The 15,086-nt window shown below is 43.8% G+C and overlaps 1 protein-coding gene across 5 annotated transcripts in view; it reads right to left on the bottom strand.

The window, feature by feature from the left end:
- Nucleotides 1–14,589, bottom strand: part of XPNPEP2 (X-prolyl aminopeptidase 2) — a 51,578-nt gene extending 36,989 nt beyond the window's left edge. Inside the window, exons 1-2 of one of the 5 annotated variants that reach the window (XM_060692118.2) lie at nt 14,362–14,589; nt 2,858–3,252 (exon numbers count right to left, since the gene is read on the bottom strand). The gene's annotated coding sequence lies outside the window, so the exon portion shown is untranslated. Of the gene's footprint in view, nt 1–2,857; nt 3,942–14,361 lie in introns of those variants that run through there. The other 4 variants (XM_087877564.1, XM_060692119.2, XM_087877565.1 and 1 more) reach the window with 4 other exon arrangements.
- Nucleotides 14,590–15,086: the final 497 nt, after the last annotated feature.

Genomic DNA, 15,086 nt, shown 5'->3' with positions numbered 1-15,086 from the left:
ATCTAAGAATTACCCAGAATGATGCTGGTCAGTTCTGGGTGTCCTATGAGCAACGTGACCAGACGTCCCGCTTTTGGCGGGACAGTCCCGATTTTTAACAATTTGTCCCGCATCCCGCGGCATTTTTAAAAAGTCCCGATTTTTGGACTACGGACCTACCCTGTCCTGTAGGGACAGGGGAAGAGAGAGGGACCCCTTGGACGGCCGAGAGGGACGGGCAGGTCCCTTGGGGCCGGAGGAAGCCCTCTGAGCCGGCGGCGGGGGAGTGGCAGTCATGGCGACTGCCTCGAAGCCCACGCCAACCAGAGAAAGCACTGTGCAGGAGGAAGAAGAGAATGGGAGAGCGAGTTGTTTGGAAGCTGGGTAAGCAAGACTAAACCCAGGCGGGAACAGCGCTTAAATTGTGGTTTACAAATGTGCCCCAGCCTTAATTAGCAGCTACAGAGGATTGGGGCAAGAAGATTTACAAAATGGTTTTTAAAAGGGAAAGACCCATTAACTTTATAAAGGTTTGCAGACTTTATTGCTAATTGGGAATGACTGCTCTTTTGGGGAGCTATAAACTTTGAAAAACTGTTTCTTTTTACCAAATGGGAATGGATTATTCTCGGAAGAGAGAAAAGGAAAGAGTTGATAAGCGGGACCTTTTTAAACAAAGAAAAAAGACAAGCGGATGGGCTTGGAATACACAAAATGGAGACTGTGAGGAAGTGAAAGTATAACTGTGGCTTGTTAGCAATCTGGAAGAGAAACTGTGTGTCTCATTAACCTAACTGGACTACTTTGGCAACAAATAAGAAGCTTTGATTTTGGAGAGACTCAATTTGTCTGTCGGAAACTTTATTGACGGAAAGAAAGAAGAAATAAAATGGATAATTATAATTCGATTTATAGGCGCAGCAACAAAAGGAAAAAGGCGTGGCACTAAAAGAAGAATTGATCATACATGGAAGGATATAAACGAATCAAACTTTATAAAATTCTTAACAGTGGTAATATTGAAAATGAAAAAGAACAATTTTGGACAGATGGAAAAAAGATTAAATGGAATGCAGCAGGTTATGAGACAAGAAAAATAACACAGTTTGATTAAATTAGAAATGTAATGAATATCTGAAGTCTCAATACTGATACGAAGAATTATGTGTGTATATGTGTGTGTGTGTGTGTGTGTGTGTGCGTGTGTGTGTGTACAGTTAATATCTAATAATATTTGTATTCTATGTTTTTTATCTTGGCTGTACACCGCCCTGAGTCCTCAGGGAGAAGGGCGGTATATAAATTGGAAATTAAATTAAATTTAAATTAAAATTAAATCTCGGGTTTCTTCCCGTGTAATTGTAAACATATCCTTAAAAGGGTAGTAGTGACGTTTCGATGAAATGTGATTTCGTCGAAACGTCGCTACTACCCTTTTAAGGATATGTTTACAATTACATGGGAAGAAACCCGAGCTATTATTAACTGTACACACATATATACCCGTGAAAACTTACATAAGCAAATATATATATATATATATATATATGTGTTGTAGTTTTGTTTGTTCCCCTTTGTTACTTTTCAGTTTTTTTGTTTTTTCTTCTTTCTTTTTTTCTTTTTGATACTTTCTTTGTTCTTTTCTATTTTTGTCTTCCCTCCTCTCCTTTGCTTCCTTGTTTTTGCTCTTCTTTCTTTTTCTCTTTCACCTTCTCTTTCATACTTAGTTATGAAATGAGACTATAAATGATTGAGTGAGTATAAGACCTTTTGAAATGTTCTAAATGCTTAAATGAATTTTTGAGATTTAAATTAAATATGAAGTAGATTATTTTAAAGGGAATTTACAACCTAGGAGAAAATGGATGAGAAGATATTCGTTAAAAACTATGCTGAGTTAAAGTTGTGGCAATGAAAAGGCAATTTATGTTATATGTGAACTAATTAAAATGGAAACTAGCCAAAATAAAATATGCTGGAAATCAGCCCAATAATAATGGGAGTTATGGAGGAGACGATGCTGGAAATCAGCCAAATATAATACGTTGGACTTTAGCCAACAACGGGGGGAGGTATGGAGGTGACTATGCTAGGAATCAGCCAAAATAAAGCATGCTGAAAATCAGCCAAACAAAAGTTGGAGGTATGGAGGAGGATATGCTGTTAATCAGCCAAACAATAAAATGCTGGAAATCAGCCAATTAGGAGGAGATAGGGAGGAGGATAGGGATTTTGAGATAAATTTGAGAACATGAAATATGCAAAACTAAAGGCAAATTGACAAAGCTTTAAGGGTTAAAGATCTGATGAAGGGGTCAAGAGATTAAGACATATGGACTGAATTTTGATTTATTATTTGAAATAAAAAATAGAGCTGTATCTAAGTTGAAACTACGATGTGTGGTTAGAAATTGTAAGGTAAATAATTAGACTAAGAGATTAGAATATTTTTTTTTCTTTTTTTAATGTTTTAATATTGATGTTAAAAGGTGTAATGAAGAGAACTTGGAAAAGAACCAGAGATAATTGAACTTATAAATGAACATAACAATGAATTAAATGTGTACTTGGAAATTAAATTGGTGGTGATATAATAGAATGGTTCTGATCAAGATATTAGAGTTTATTAGACTAAAAATTTTTCTATGTTTTGACTTTGAATTTTAAAAGATATAATGGGAAATTGTGAATGGAGCTTTTTTAAAATGTAAGTGATTGTACCTTGTACCTCGATTGTATCGAGACTTCGCTCTCGAAAGAGATGTATTTTATGTGTTATGTTGGAAAAAAAAAATATTTTGCAAAAAAAAAAAAAAAGAACCCCCCCCCCCCGGTCAATGGTGTCCCGCTTTACCAATGTTAAAATCTGGTCACTTACCTATGAGGGACTAGAGACGGTCCAGCTTTTCCTTGGCCCAGTGGTGTTTATATCATACAAGTCTTGTCTTTGGAGTCTGAAGTGGGTGGAGGTAACCTCAACAACAAATGTGGCCGTTTGAGAAGAAATTGCAACTCACAAGCACAGCAAGAATCAAATCGGAGGAAGTCTGTGTTAGTTTCAGGCTGGGCAACAGTCCTATGAGTAAGCAATTGCTCTGAGTAATATACTCCAATTGAACTGTTTTTTTTTTTTAAAGAATTGAGTTGAAAAACTTCGAAGTTTTCACTTCAAAGCGTAAACAAGGGAGCTTCGCCTCCCGATGCAGCTGAAGGTTACAAAAATGAAGTTTGTGGTAGTCAGAAACATGGTAGGGCTCATAAAAAACAGTCAGGCTGAAAAGGGGAAGGGTGTAAAAAAAAAAGAAAAAGAAAAAGAAAGGAAACGAAGGATGTTTTTTTTAAAACAACAACAACAACATTGAAATGTAAATAATAGTTCAATCAAAAAAGGAAACAGGGACTCACTCAATGGTGAGTTCACAACTTCTGGGTTTAGTGTTTTTAGACAAGGGGGGAGGGAGGAGGAAGGAGGGAGGGAGAGAGAGAGAGAGAGAGAGAGAGAGAGAGAGAGAGAGAGAGAGAGAGAGAGAGAGTGATGGGATCGAATTGCATCAAGATGCAAGCTGTGTAAGTTAAAAAGAAACATCTGCTGTGTGTCAGGCCGCTAACTTTGGTCTCCGTTCTGCTCAAAGGAAAAACTAGTCGTAGATGATCGGAAAAGTAAAAGCCAATGCACAAAATTAGCCTACAATTCATGTTTGGTGAATCAGTGTGAATGTTCTCAAGGAGTTGTGAACTTATAAATGCTCTGGGGGGGGGCTGTTCCAGATTTTGCAATGCTGGAGAGAACTATTTTCTCCAGCGAAGGAGAATATTTGTAGCTCAGGGTTGAAATCTAGGGTTCCTTGGCGCTCTCTGAGCTTGGATGCTTTCTTGCAGGCATTTCATGACCAAACTAGTGTAGAAAGTTAACGACGACCCCTCTCTTAGAAGAATGAAATATTTTGAGAAATATTAAAAAAGGCAGGATAAAATATTTCCCCTAAAAGAGAAATTAAAATCTTAAGGGAGACAGAAACTCAGAGCCCTAGCTCCCTGTCCCTAGCAGATATTTTGTGCCTATTAAGAAAGTCTGGGCCATCCTATCTACAAAACAAAAGACCTTCAGCTCCAGGATGATGGGATGAAGACATGACCTTCAGGACATAATAGGATTAACCCACTATCATCCAGCAGCAGAGCTCACTGCATTACACAATCTCCTAAGAACATTGCATCACCCTCCAAACTTCAACCAAACCTAGCTCAGACAACCTATAGAGCCAGCTCCACGGCTCCATGGGAGTCTGACAACAGCCAATAGAATACACGTTCCTGCACAGGAACAGGAAGCTCAAGTGCAAAGCCCAAGAGAAGGTATAAAAACCCCTCACACTCAACTCCATGTGGTCAGCTGCCCAGAACCACAAACCACCATGTGGTTCTGTTTCATCAATAAACCATTTTTTCCAACCAGGCTCTATGTTTCCAGTGTCTTTTTCCCAGCTTGGAACTGAACCAGATGGATATTTCTTCCAACACTAGGTAATGCCATCACTGCTCTGATCATCACTGAGGACGTTATCTCTTTTGGGTAATGAACCATCTGCAAGAAAACAACCAAGCTCAGAGAGCACCAAGGACCAAGGACCCCTTGAAACGGTGGTTATATCTGGCAAGGGTTGCCCAGTAAAGCTTCTCAAAAGCTTTCAACTCCCAACCCACAAGATCTTTGTAGCCAAGGTCACCTCACAGCTCCTCCAGTCCTGTTAAAGACCTTGAGATTCTTTCAAGCTTCAGTCTAAATTGATTCCAGCTGCCCTTGCGGTCCCAAGATCTATTCAAACTACACTGATAAAGAAAATTATAGGAGGTTTTTAAGAAGAGACTGGACAAGCACTTGTCTGAAATGGTATAGGGCCTCCTGCTTGAGGAGGAGGGGGGGTTGGATCAGAAGACCTCCAAAGTCCCTTCCAGCTCTATTCTATTCTGATTCTGTGCTTCATCTAGAGAAGAGGCTCCTCCTCTGCGTCCTCTTCACTTAAGGGAGCTTCTGGAGGTTCTGAAGGCCCTGGCTGAATCCCTGCCTCTGGCACCACATCTTCTTCAGCCTCCTCGCTGTCTGACTTGAGCGCCGGCTGCACAGGCTGCTGGCGCGACACCACACCAGCCTCCTCGTCGTCGGGATCAGCAACAATCCACGCAGGCCGCTGGCGGGCCACAACAATAGGGAATTCCAGATACTTTTTAAAAATTTTCTCCTATCTTGAGGAATCTCCCGGTAGAGAGCATGATTAATTAGGTAAAACAAGAAGAAACAAACAAAAGCAAAACAACCGAAAAGGAAAAAGAATACATTATTGTAAAGAAAATACGCTTAGGCCAGAGTGAAGGTAGAAGGAAAAATACGACAACTATTAAAAACAAATTTAAAAGGAAAAACACCTCCCCACTCAACAAAAATATAGATAGATAGATAGATAGATAGATAGATAGATAGATAGATAGATAGATAGATAGATAGATAGATAGATATTATGGGTGGCTCTCTTCTTTTTCTCTTAACCACCCATAATTTTTATTTGGAGAGCCTCTCATTTGTATAAATAAATACATTGTTTAATCTTGTTTCTTTTACATATGATTTTAATTAACTGTCCTTTTTATCGTGCAGCAGGCAGTAATCATGTCTTTCTATTTCTCCTAATAAGATCAGTAAAAGAATTAAACAGGGCCATAACAACACAATTAAAATACACAAATAAATCCACATCTACCCCCATACAGAACTGAAAAACCGTAATCCATCTTAAAAGATGAACTTGATGGAGTGTGGGCCATCGAGTTGCTGTTCTTAGCAAACACACAGATGGATTTTTCACCCAGGATGATGGGCCCCAAATTTGGCCCTTCAGATCTTCCAACATTGCAACCATCATCACATAATCTTACAAAACTGCCTTTAAGTAACAGTTCGAAGTTATAGCGGCACTGAAAAAAGTGACTTATGTTTGTTTTTCACACTTATAAGCAGTGGTGGGATTCAGCCGGTTCGGGCCGGTTCGGCTGAATCAGTTGTTAAATTGCTGGCTGGCCCTGCCCCTCCCCAACCCTTCCAGGAGTCCCCATGCACCCCATTTTGGCTCCCAGGTAATTGCAGGGAGGCCTCCTAGGCCCAAAACGGGGCACACGGGGTACAGCACAGTCCCCCCCCGTCAGGGACACTTTGCACCCAACCCATACTTACGACGGCTGCTGTGTCCTGTGGTCGTGTGATCCTCTTTTGTGACCTTCTGACAAGCAAAGTCAATGGGGAAGCCAGATTCACTTAACAACCGTGTTACTCACTTAACAATGGCAGTGACTCGCTTAACAACCGTGGCAAGAAAGGTCACAAAATGGGGCAAATTTTACTCAACGAATGTCTCGTTTAGCCACAGAAATTTTAGGCTCAGTTGTGATTGTAAGTCGAGGACTTAGCTGTATAGGTCAATGACCAGGTTAAGCCGTATGGAATGATAGTTTGATAATGCTTTATTGGGTGTGCTGATTGCTCTTATCGCTTTTTCTCAAAGGGGAAAAAAAAAGAAATCAGCAATTTCAGGGAGTTAAAAAAAAAAGTAAGAGCAGAGTCCTCTCAAAGGGCAAAGGCTTTAAACGAGAGTTAGCAAAGATTATTCTTCTAATTTTATACACATTTATATGATTTTTTTTAAAAAAAGTTTAATATTGGAATTGGCAATATTACAGGGGACCAGCGGGTGGGCTGCTGAGGGCTCGCAGGGGTTCGGCAGAATCTCTAGCTAAGATTCTGTGCAATTCGGAGAACCCCCAAATCCCACGCTGGCCCTGTCCCTCCCAGGAGTCCCCACGCGGCCCATTTTGGACGCAGGTAAGTGCAGGGCGTGGGCAGAGGAGACTCAGGGAGGGTGAAAAATGGGCCTACTGGAAGTTTGGGAAGGCCGGAAACGGGCCTATTTCCAGCCTCCAGAGGGCCTCCGGAGCCTGGGGAGGCTGTTTTCGCCCTCGGGGAGGCTGTTTTCACCCTCCCGGAGGCTCAAAAAAAGCCTCCGGAGCCCGGGAAGGGCAAAAACGACACACACCCCCGCCGTGGTGCAGGAGGCTGACTAGGCCACACCCACCATGGCCACGCCCACCCAGCAACTGGGCAGAGAACCCCTTGCTAAAATTTTTGAAGCCCACCCCTGCAGGGAACCAATGATTCTACCACCCCAAATGCTGTTCTTTTTTTTTTTTTTTAAATAGAAACTGTTTAATATTTAGAAACTGTTTAATATAACAGTATTATATTATATATAATACTGTATTAGTATTATATGTAATACTATAATACTGTATTAGTATTATATATAATACTATAATAAAGTATTATAGTATTATAGAAACAGTATTTTATATATATATAAACCAAGAAAAACCTTGGTTACGTAGGAAAAACCTGGCTAGAGGAAAAACACACATAAATCCTACCAAGAAGTAAGAATATATATATATATATATATTCATATATATATATATATATATATGAAAAAAGGTGCTTAAAAATGTTTTTTTAAAAAATAAAAACATGAATACCAAACCAATGTGCAAAGCCAAAAGGTTATTAGTCCAAATCAAATCTTCAAATTGGAGAATCCAGGTGTTGTCAGCTGCAATTGCAGGCTAGGAGAGTAAAATTGAAGGAGTGGGAGAGTCACATTAATTCCCTTATTGAGTGTCTGTTTTCTTAAGAAAGCCTGAGTCAGCTTACACGAAGGTCCTTCCCTTCTTTTTATGCCCTGGGAAGGTGATTATTCTGAGCAAAAGTAGCTGGCCCTGAATTATTCCGGTAAATCGGGACTCGAGTGACTTATAGACTTGGTATCAATACTGATAGTCCTCAACTTATGACCACAATTGAGCCCAACATTTCTGTTCTTAAATGAGACGTTTGTTAACCGAGCTTTGCCCCATTTTACGACTTTTCCTGCCACGGTTATTAAGTGATTTGCTGCAGTTGATAAATTACTAACACGGTTGTTAAGCGAATCTGGGGTCCCCCGTGGGCTTTGCTTGTGAGAAGGTCACAAAAGGGGATTATGTGACTCCTGGGTGGGACTCTGAAACCGTTATAAATAGGAAACCGGTTGCTAAGCATCTGAACTTTGATCATGTGATCGTAGGGATGTTGCAAAGGGTCGTAACTGTAAAAAACATTCCTGAGTCTCTTTTTTTCGGTGCCGTTCATTGGTGGGTTTCAAATTTTTTTATTACCGGTTGTGTGGGTGTGGCGTGGTGGGCGTGGCATGGAATGGTTTGGTGGGCGTGGCAGGGGAAGGTTACTGCAAAATCCCCATTTCCTCCCAATCAGCTGGGACTCGGGAGGCAGGGAATAGATGGGGGCGGGGCCAGTCAGAGGCGGTATTTACCGGTTCTCTGAACTACTCAAAATTTCCGCTACCAGTTCTCCAGAACTGGTCAGAACCTGCTGAAAATCACCTCTGGTGCCATTGTACTTTGAATGGTCACTAAGCGAACTGTTGTAAGTCCAGGATTACCTGTAGAGGAGAATATTTTGTAGCTCAGAACTGAACTGAGGGGTCTTTGGCGCTTTCTGAGCTTGGTTGTTTTCTTGCAGACGTTTCATTCATGCTAGCACTGATGACGTTACCTAGTTTGGGGAATGAAACATCTTCAAGAAAACATCCAAGCTCAGGGAGCACCAAGGAACCCTCCTTGTAGACTTGCATTTAACACAATAGCCTGCCGAGATGAGGATGAAGTCCAGCAGAATGGTGCAGTGGCCTAGGGGTGGAGCTCTCGCCTCACAATCAGGAGGCTGTGAGTTTGATCCTAGGTAGAGGTTGATATTTCTCTCTCTGGCCACAATGAGAATTTACCCTCTCCTGACATTCTTCCTCCTCTCCAACCATTGATGCATTTTATTCCAGATTTCATGATATTCCGTTTCACCCTTGTCATTGAGTGTCGGGATAAAGAAATATTGATAAGTCGAGAGTTGGTAAATTATTACGTTAGTATTATGTGATAGGTAGGAATTGTATTGATATTGAAAGTAATTTTCACAAACGAAGAGATTTATGTGACTGAATTTTGATAAGACTGTACATATTTATATATCGAATATGAATTGTATTTGTTGTAAGGTAAAACTTGATGGAAATGTTTGAACCAGAAGAGTCGCACTATGTCTAATGTTTTTAACTGTATATTTAATAAAAAAAAAAAAATTAAAAAAAAGAAGAGAGAGAATATATCTGTTGAAAAAAAACTCCACATTGGTGACAGGAAGAGTATCCGGCCAGTAAACACTCAGTTCCATTCAGTTGCCCAGACTCCACCCCGATAATTATGGGGTCATTAAAAGAGGATGATGAGGAAGAAGAAGTCCATCCAAGTTTGTGAGACCGGAGTATCTTCGAGGCAATCGTCTAATCCAGTGTTTCTCAACCTTGGAAGCTTGAAGATGGATGGACTTCAACTCCCAGAACCCCCAGCCAGCGTTGCTGGCTGGGGGATTCTGGGAGTTGAAGTCCACCCATCTTCAAGCTTCCAAGGTTGAGAAACACTGCTCTAATCCAAGATGGCAACCATTTTCTTTGCTCAATCGCAGGCCCGAGATAGGCAAGCATCGTTACGTGCGAGGCCCACCTCTGGGAACAGCCTTGCTTCGGGTACCATCGGGGATGCGGTAACCATGAGAACAGCGCGCTCGGCTCCCTATTGGCTCCCGGGCTTGGCATACTTAGCTCTGCTTCTTCCAAGCTCTAGATCTGCTCGTAGAACAGCCAGAGAGGGAGGGAGAGGGAGGAGAAGGACCAAGCTCTCCTCCTGGTTTCTCCTGGGTTTTCCATGGCCTTGTTCCAAGTTTTGAGAAAGGCAGTTGCGAGGCAGGCAGGGCCAAGATGCCGCCTTGATTATGTAAGTGCCTTCAACGCTCATCAAAGGAGAACCGACCGATCTCGCCTGCAGGTCAGAGCCATCAAACCTCTCCCTGTTGAAATCCAGCAAAGTCAGCTGTTTTCTCCCTTTCCACACGCCGTGCCAAGGCCCTGGCACTCGGGCAGACAGCTGGTGCGTTTTTTTCCCCTCCTTCCAGGCATGGCAAGCCTTACTCAAAGGTTCCGCCTGGGATACTCTATCCTCCCCCCCTCCCACACTCCTTCCCTCCTTCCCTCCCTCCCCTGAGGAAAGCTGTCATGATTTTGCTAACGTGCAGGAATGCACGCACCCGCAGCCACATCCTGCCGTTAGCAACACATTTGTGGCCGGCGAGCTTTGCTCGGTGTTTTTGCCGCAGCGACTAAAAAGGCGTGCAGGGACGCTTGCCAAAAATGTTTCCTTGCTCAGACCTTCCCGTTAGCCTGAGATAAGAACTGCTGGCAACTTTAAGAAGGTTATTTCAGGGTCTTTCCCTTGCAATCTCTCTCGGATCATTCATGGGTCATTATATTTTTGCACATTCGACCGGAGGCACCTGGCACCAGAGGAGGCTATGATAACCACAATCGCTTTAACCCAAGATAATGTTGATTGATAGAGAAAGTGTTGGATAAAGGTTTCGAAGAACAAGGTCACTTTTATGATGAACCAAGATCAAAGGAATTAAAATGTATACAGACATAGAGTTCGTGTGTACTAGGACTGTCTAGTCCAGGGATCAGCAACCTGCGGCTCTGGAGCCGCATGTGGCTCTTTCACCCCTCTGCTGCGGCTCCTGTCACTCAAAATATGCGTCACAACTGCCAATATGCGATACCTGCCAGCAGGCGATTTATTGAGGTTTTCAACCCCAGGTTGGCCAAATGGCATTTCAAAAATAACTTATCTTTTTTTCAAAGTGAATGAATGAAAATTGAAAGGAGAAACTATCTGGAGAATTTTTTCATGAGGAACCTGAAAAAGAAAAAAAAAGGGGGAAGGAAAAAGAGTCTTGAGGGAAGCCCATTGGTCAAATATCTATCTAACAGATTAGATTGATCTACCTGGAATTTCTTTGCAATTTCCATAATGTGGTGCGCGTCTCCTTAAATCATACTAGAATTTTGAAAAATCAAACATATAATTCGGTGCAACCAGAAGCATGAAGATGGACAAACCCTCCTCCTCCTCCTCCTCCTCCTCCTCCTCAGCAGCTAACATCTTTGATTGTTCTCCCCCCCCCTCCTCCTCCTCCTCCTCCTCTTCCTCTTCCTCCTCCTCCTCCGTCTTCTTCTTCTTCTTCTTCTTCTTCTTCTTCTTCTTCTTCTTCTTCTTCTTCTTCTTCTTCTTCTTCTTCTTCTTCTTCTGATAAGTTTTTGATTTAGCAAAAGCTTCTATAAACAGAACGTCTCCTCCTCCTCCTCCTCCTCCTCCTCCTCCTCTTCTTCTTCTTCTTCTTCTTCTTCTTCTTCTTCTTCTTCTTCTTCTTCTTCTTCTTCTTCTCCTCCTCCTCCTCCTCCTCCTCCTCCTCCTCCTCCTCCTCCTCCTTCTCCTCCTCCTCCTCCTCCTCCTCCTCTGTCTTCTTCTTCTTCTTCTTCGGATAAGTTTTTGATTTAGCAAAAGCTTCTATAAACAGAACGTCTTCTCCTCCTCCTCCTCCTCCTCCTCCTCCTCCTCCTCCTCCTCCTCCTCCTCCTCCTCCTCCTCCCTCTTCCCTCCTCCTCCTCCATCATGGTTTCTCTATCATGATTACTTGCCACAGTGGAGTCTTTACTCCTGGGGAAGATATGGCCAGCCAATGAGAAACCCCAAGAGAAACTGATTATCGATGCTTTACTTTTCCTTGGGAAGCTTCTCCCAACTCAGAAGAACCAACCAATTGTGCATGGCAGCTTCCCTTCCTCCCCGTTGCTTCCTGGGCTTTGATGTCGATTACCTGAGCTACATCAAAGCTGCCAGAAAGGCATAGCAGGTATTAACATGCAATGTGATGCTGCTCAGGAGCTGTGGTGCAGAAGAAGTGGAGAAGCAGAGGGATACAGAACTCCAGGCCCTGAAGACATTGTCCAACTACAAACCAGAAGTGGGTCTCAGCAGGTTCTGACCAGTTCTGGAGAACCGGTAGTGGAAATTTTGAGTAGTTCGGAAAACCGGGAGTAAAAATTCTATCTGGCCCCACCCCCATCTATTCTCTGCCTCCCAAGTCCCAGCTGATTGGGAGGAAATGGGGATTTTGCAGTATCCTTCCCCGCCATGCCCACCAAGCCACGCCCACCAAACCACACCACACCACGCCCACCAAGCCACGCCCACAGAACCGGTAGTAAAAAAAATTGAAACCCCCCACTGTTACAAACCCCAATCTCCTGAGCAAGGCTCAGGTAATAGAGAAATGGGAAATACAGCCAAGAACATCTGGAGGCTTCAAGTTTCATATGCTTTAGAAATGGGGTGAAATAATAAACTGGGAAATAAATGCAGCTCTTCCCTCACTGCAATCATGGACTGATATAACCACATACCGATTCATTTTTGAATTTCATTATAGTTTTGGTCACCACACTCTAAAAAAGATGTTGAGACTCTAGAAAAAATGCAGAGAAGAGCAACCAGGATGATTAGGGGACTGGAGGCTAAAACATATGATGAACGGTTGCAGGAACTGGGCATGGCTAGTCTGGTGAAGAAGAGAAGGACCAGGGAAGACATGATGGCAATCTTCCGATATTTGAGGGGGTGCCACAGAGAGGAGGGGCTCAAGCTATTTTCCAAAGCACCCGAAGGCCAGGCAAGGAATTATGGATGGAAACTGAACAAGGAGAGATTTAACCTGGAAATCAGGAGACATTTTCAGACAGTGAAAACAATCAACCCATGGAACAGAAGTTGCCTTCGGAAGTTGTGGGATCTTCATCACTGGAGGCTTTCAAGAAGAGACTGGACTGCCATTTGTCAGGAATGGTGTAGGGCCATGATGGCGAACCTATGGCACACGTGCCACAGGTGGCACACGGAGCCATATCGGTGGGCACACGAGCAATGCCCTAACTCAGCTTCCAGTGCACATGCGCGTGTCAGCCAGTTAATTTTCGAGCCTTCTGGGCCCACGGGAAGTCGGGAAACAGGCTGTTTCCGGCCTCCGGAAGGCTTCCGGTGGGAGGGGGGGAGGCCGTTTATGCCCTCCCCAGGCTCCTAGAAAGCCTCTGGACCCTGGGAAGAGCAAAAAACGGGCCTTCCGGTCCCACCGGAAGTCAGGAAATGAGCCGTTTCCTGCTTCCAGAGGGCCTTCGGGGGGTGGGCGGTGGGGAAGACCGTTCCAAGAAAGCCTCTGGAGTCTGGGGAGGGCAAACACCAGACCTACAGTGCCTACCGTGCCATTGTGTGCCAAAAGCGGGGGGAGCACGGAGGAGGGGTCGTGTGCACATGCACAAGGGGGGCAGGGCACATTGAATTATGGGTGTGCATGTGCGTGCAACCCCCCCCTCACGTTCCCCACACTTTTGGCACACAACGGGCAAAAGGTTAACCATCACTGGTGTAGGGTCTCCTGCTTGGGTGGAAGGTTGGACTAGATGACCTACAAGGTCCCTTCCAACTCTGTTAATCTGTATCTGTATCAATTTCATACCAGTCCAGCAGGTGGCAGCACCCACCTGGCCTTGGCTGATCTTGAATCTTCTAGCCCGTACCACCACCTGTCCTTGTTAGTATTTGGACGGGAGACAAACAAGCGATCTCAGCGTTGGAGAAAATTCCAGCAAGTAGGCGAATAACAAACCCCTCCTGAAACCTTCCCAGGAAACTCGACTGTTATATCCACCTTGCAAGGAAGAGCTGAAGGGACTTCGACGATGTCTGGGGCTGCTAAAGACACCAAGTCTTATTGCAAGGTTGGGAATGCCGCTCACCATCCATCTGGAACCCCCCTGAGCAAAAAATCTAGGACAGAACTGATCTTGCTTGCTACATGTCTGTTGCTCTGGCAGAGGAATTCAATTCCCTGCAGAAACCAGAGTTCTGTAAGTCTGCAACGAGGCTGCTAGAGTCAATCCCGGGGGTGGGGGAAGAGTTTGCAGAGCTGCAACGCGGCATGCTCAAGGTCTCGCAAGGTTATTCGCCAGCGCCTTTCCTTAAGGCTGACATTGGGCCACCTGCTTTTGAGCTGAAGGGCTGGACGTGACAAGAGAGAGACAAGTCCAGCTGGAGGATGTGTGGCTCGACAATCTCACCCCTCCCCTAAGAACGGCGGCTGACGTGCCACAAGGCGCTGCAGCCCAAGCGGCCCTTTGCAACATTTTGCGTCTGTTGAAAAAAGTTGCATTTTGCATCTGTTGAATAGTTGCATCTCCCTGACGTCTCTGGAATTCTGTCTGTTTTCAGGAAAGAGAGAGAGAGAGAGAGAGAGGGAGGGAGGGAGGGAGAGAGAGAGGGAGAGAGAGAGAGAGAGAAACCCAGACTCACCACTGGAACTTTTGCCCCCCTCTCGGAGTTGTTTGGTGTTCTGTTTTCCTAGAATCCCGAAGCTGTGGGCAGAGCAGGAATGACATTGGCTCCCAACAACGCGCGGAGTTTCTGGAAAAGGAGCCAAGTTGTTCAAGCAATCTGTTGAAGCTGAAGAAGAGCCAACGACGGCAACAGAAAGGATTTGCAACGATCCGCTGGAAAAGAAGACGACCAGCAACTGTGTGTGGGGGCCCCTTTGGTGTTTTCGTCTTGAGATAGGCCAAAAGTGAAACTAAGCACTTACTTAGATCATTGGAAAAAGAAAAGGAAAACCATTTTCAATTAAAACTTAGTTTTTTCCTTTGGCAGGATTTTAACAGAACAGAATAACCGAGTTGGAAGGGACCTTGTAGGTCATCTAGTCCAACCCCCCCCATTTATTCTGCCCCAGCTACGGACCCCACAGAACGCAGCACACACAAAGTCCATACAAACCTAAATTAAATCAGTCTTTTACAAACAAAGGCTGTTAATTAACTTTATTAACAGCCTACCTACAAGAATCCAAAGAATAAATAATCGTAATCTTACTATGGTTGGCAGAAAGCCCAGAAGCAATTTGCAGAGAACTAAGATCAAGGCACAAAGGAGAGTGAACGAAGTTGTTCCCTGCAAATTGCTTCAGTCGGCATTCCTCCTTAAATAGGCTAAGGGAGTGGCCAATTAGCCCCAAGCCTTACTCT

This window comes from Pantherophis guttatus, chromosome 12 (assembly GCF_059756535.1).
Source record: "Pantherophis guttatus breed Tessera chromosome 12, ASM5975653v1, whole genome shotgun sequence".
Classification (NCBI taxonomy): Eukaryota; Metazoa; Chordata; class Lepidosauria; order Squamata; family Colubridae; genus Pantherophis; species Pantherophis guttatus.
Note: the sequence above shows the minus strand (reverse complement) of the source record. Positions and strands in the feature narration are given on the sequence as shown.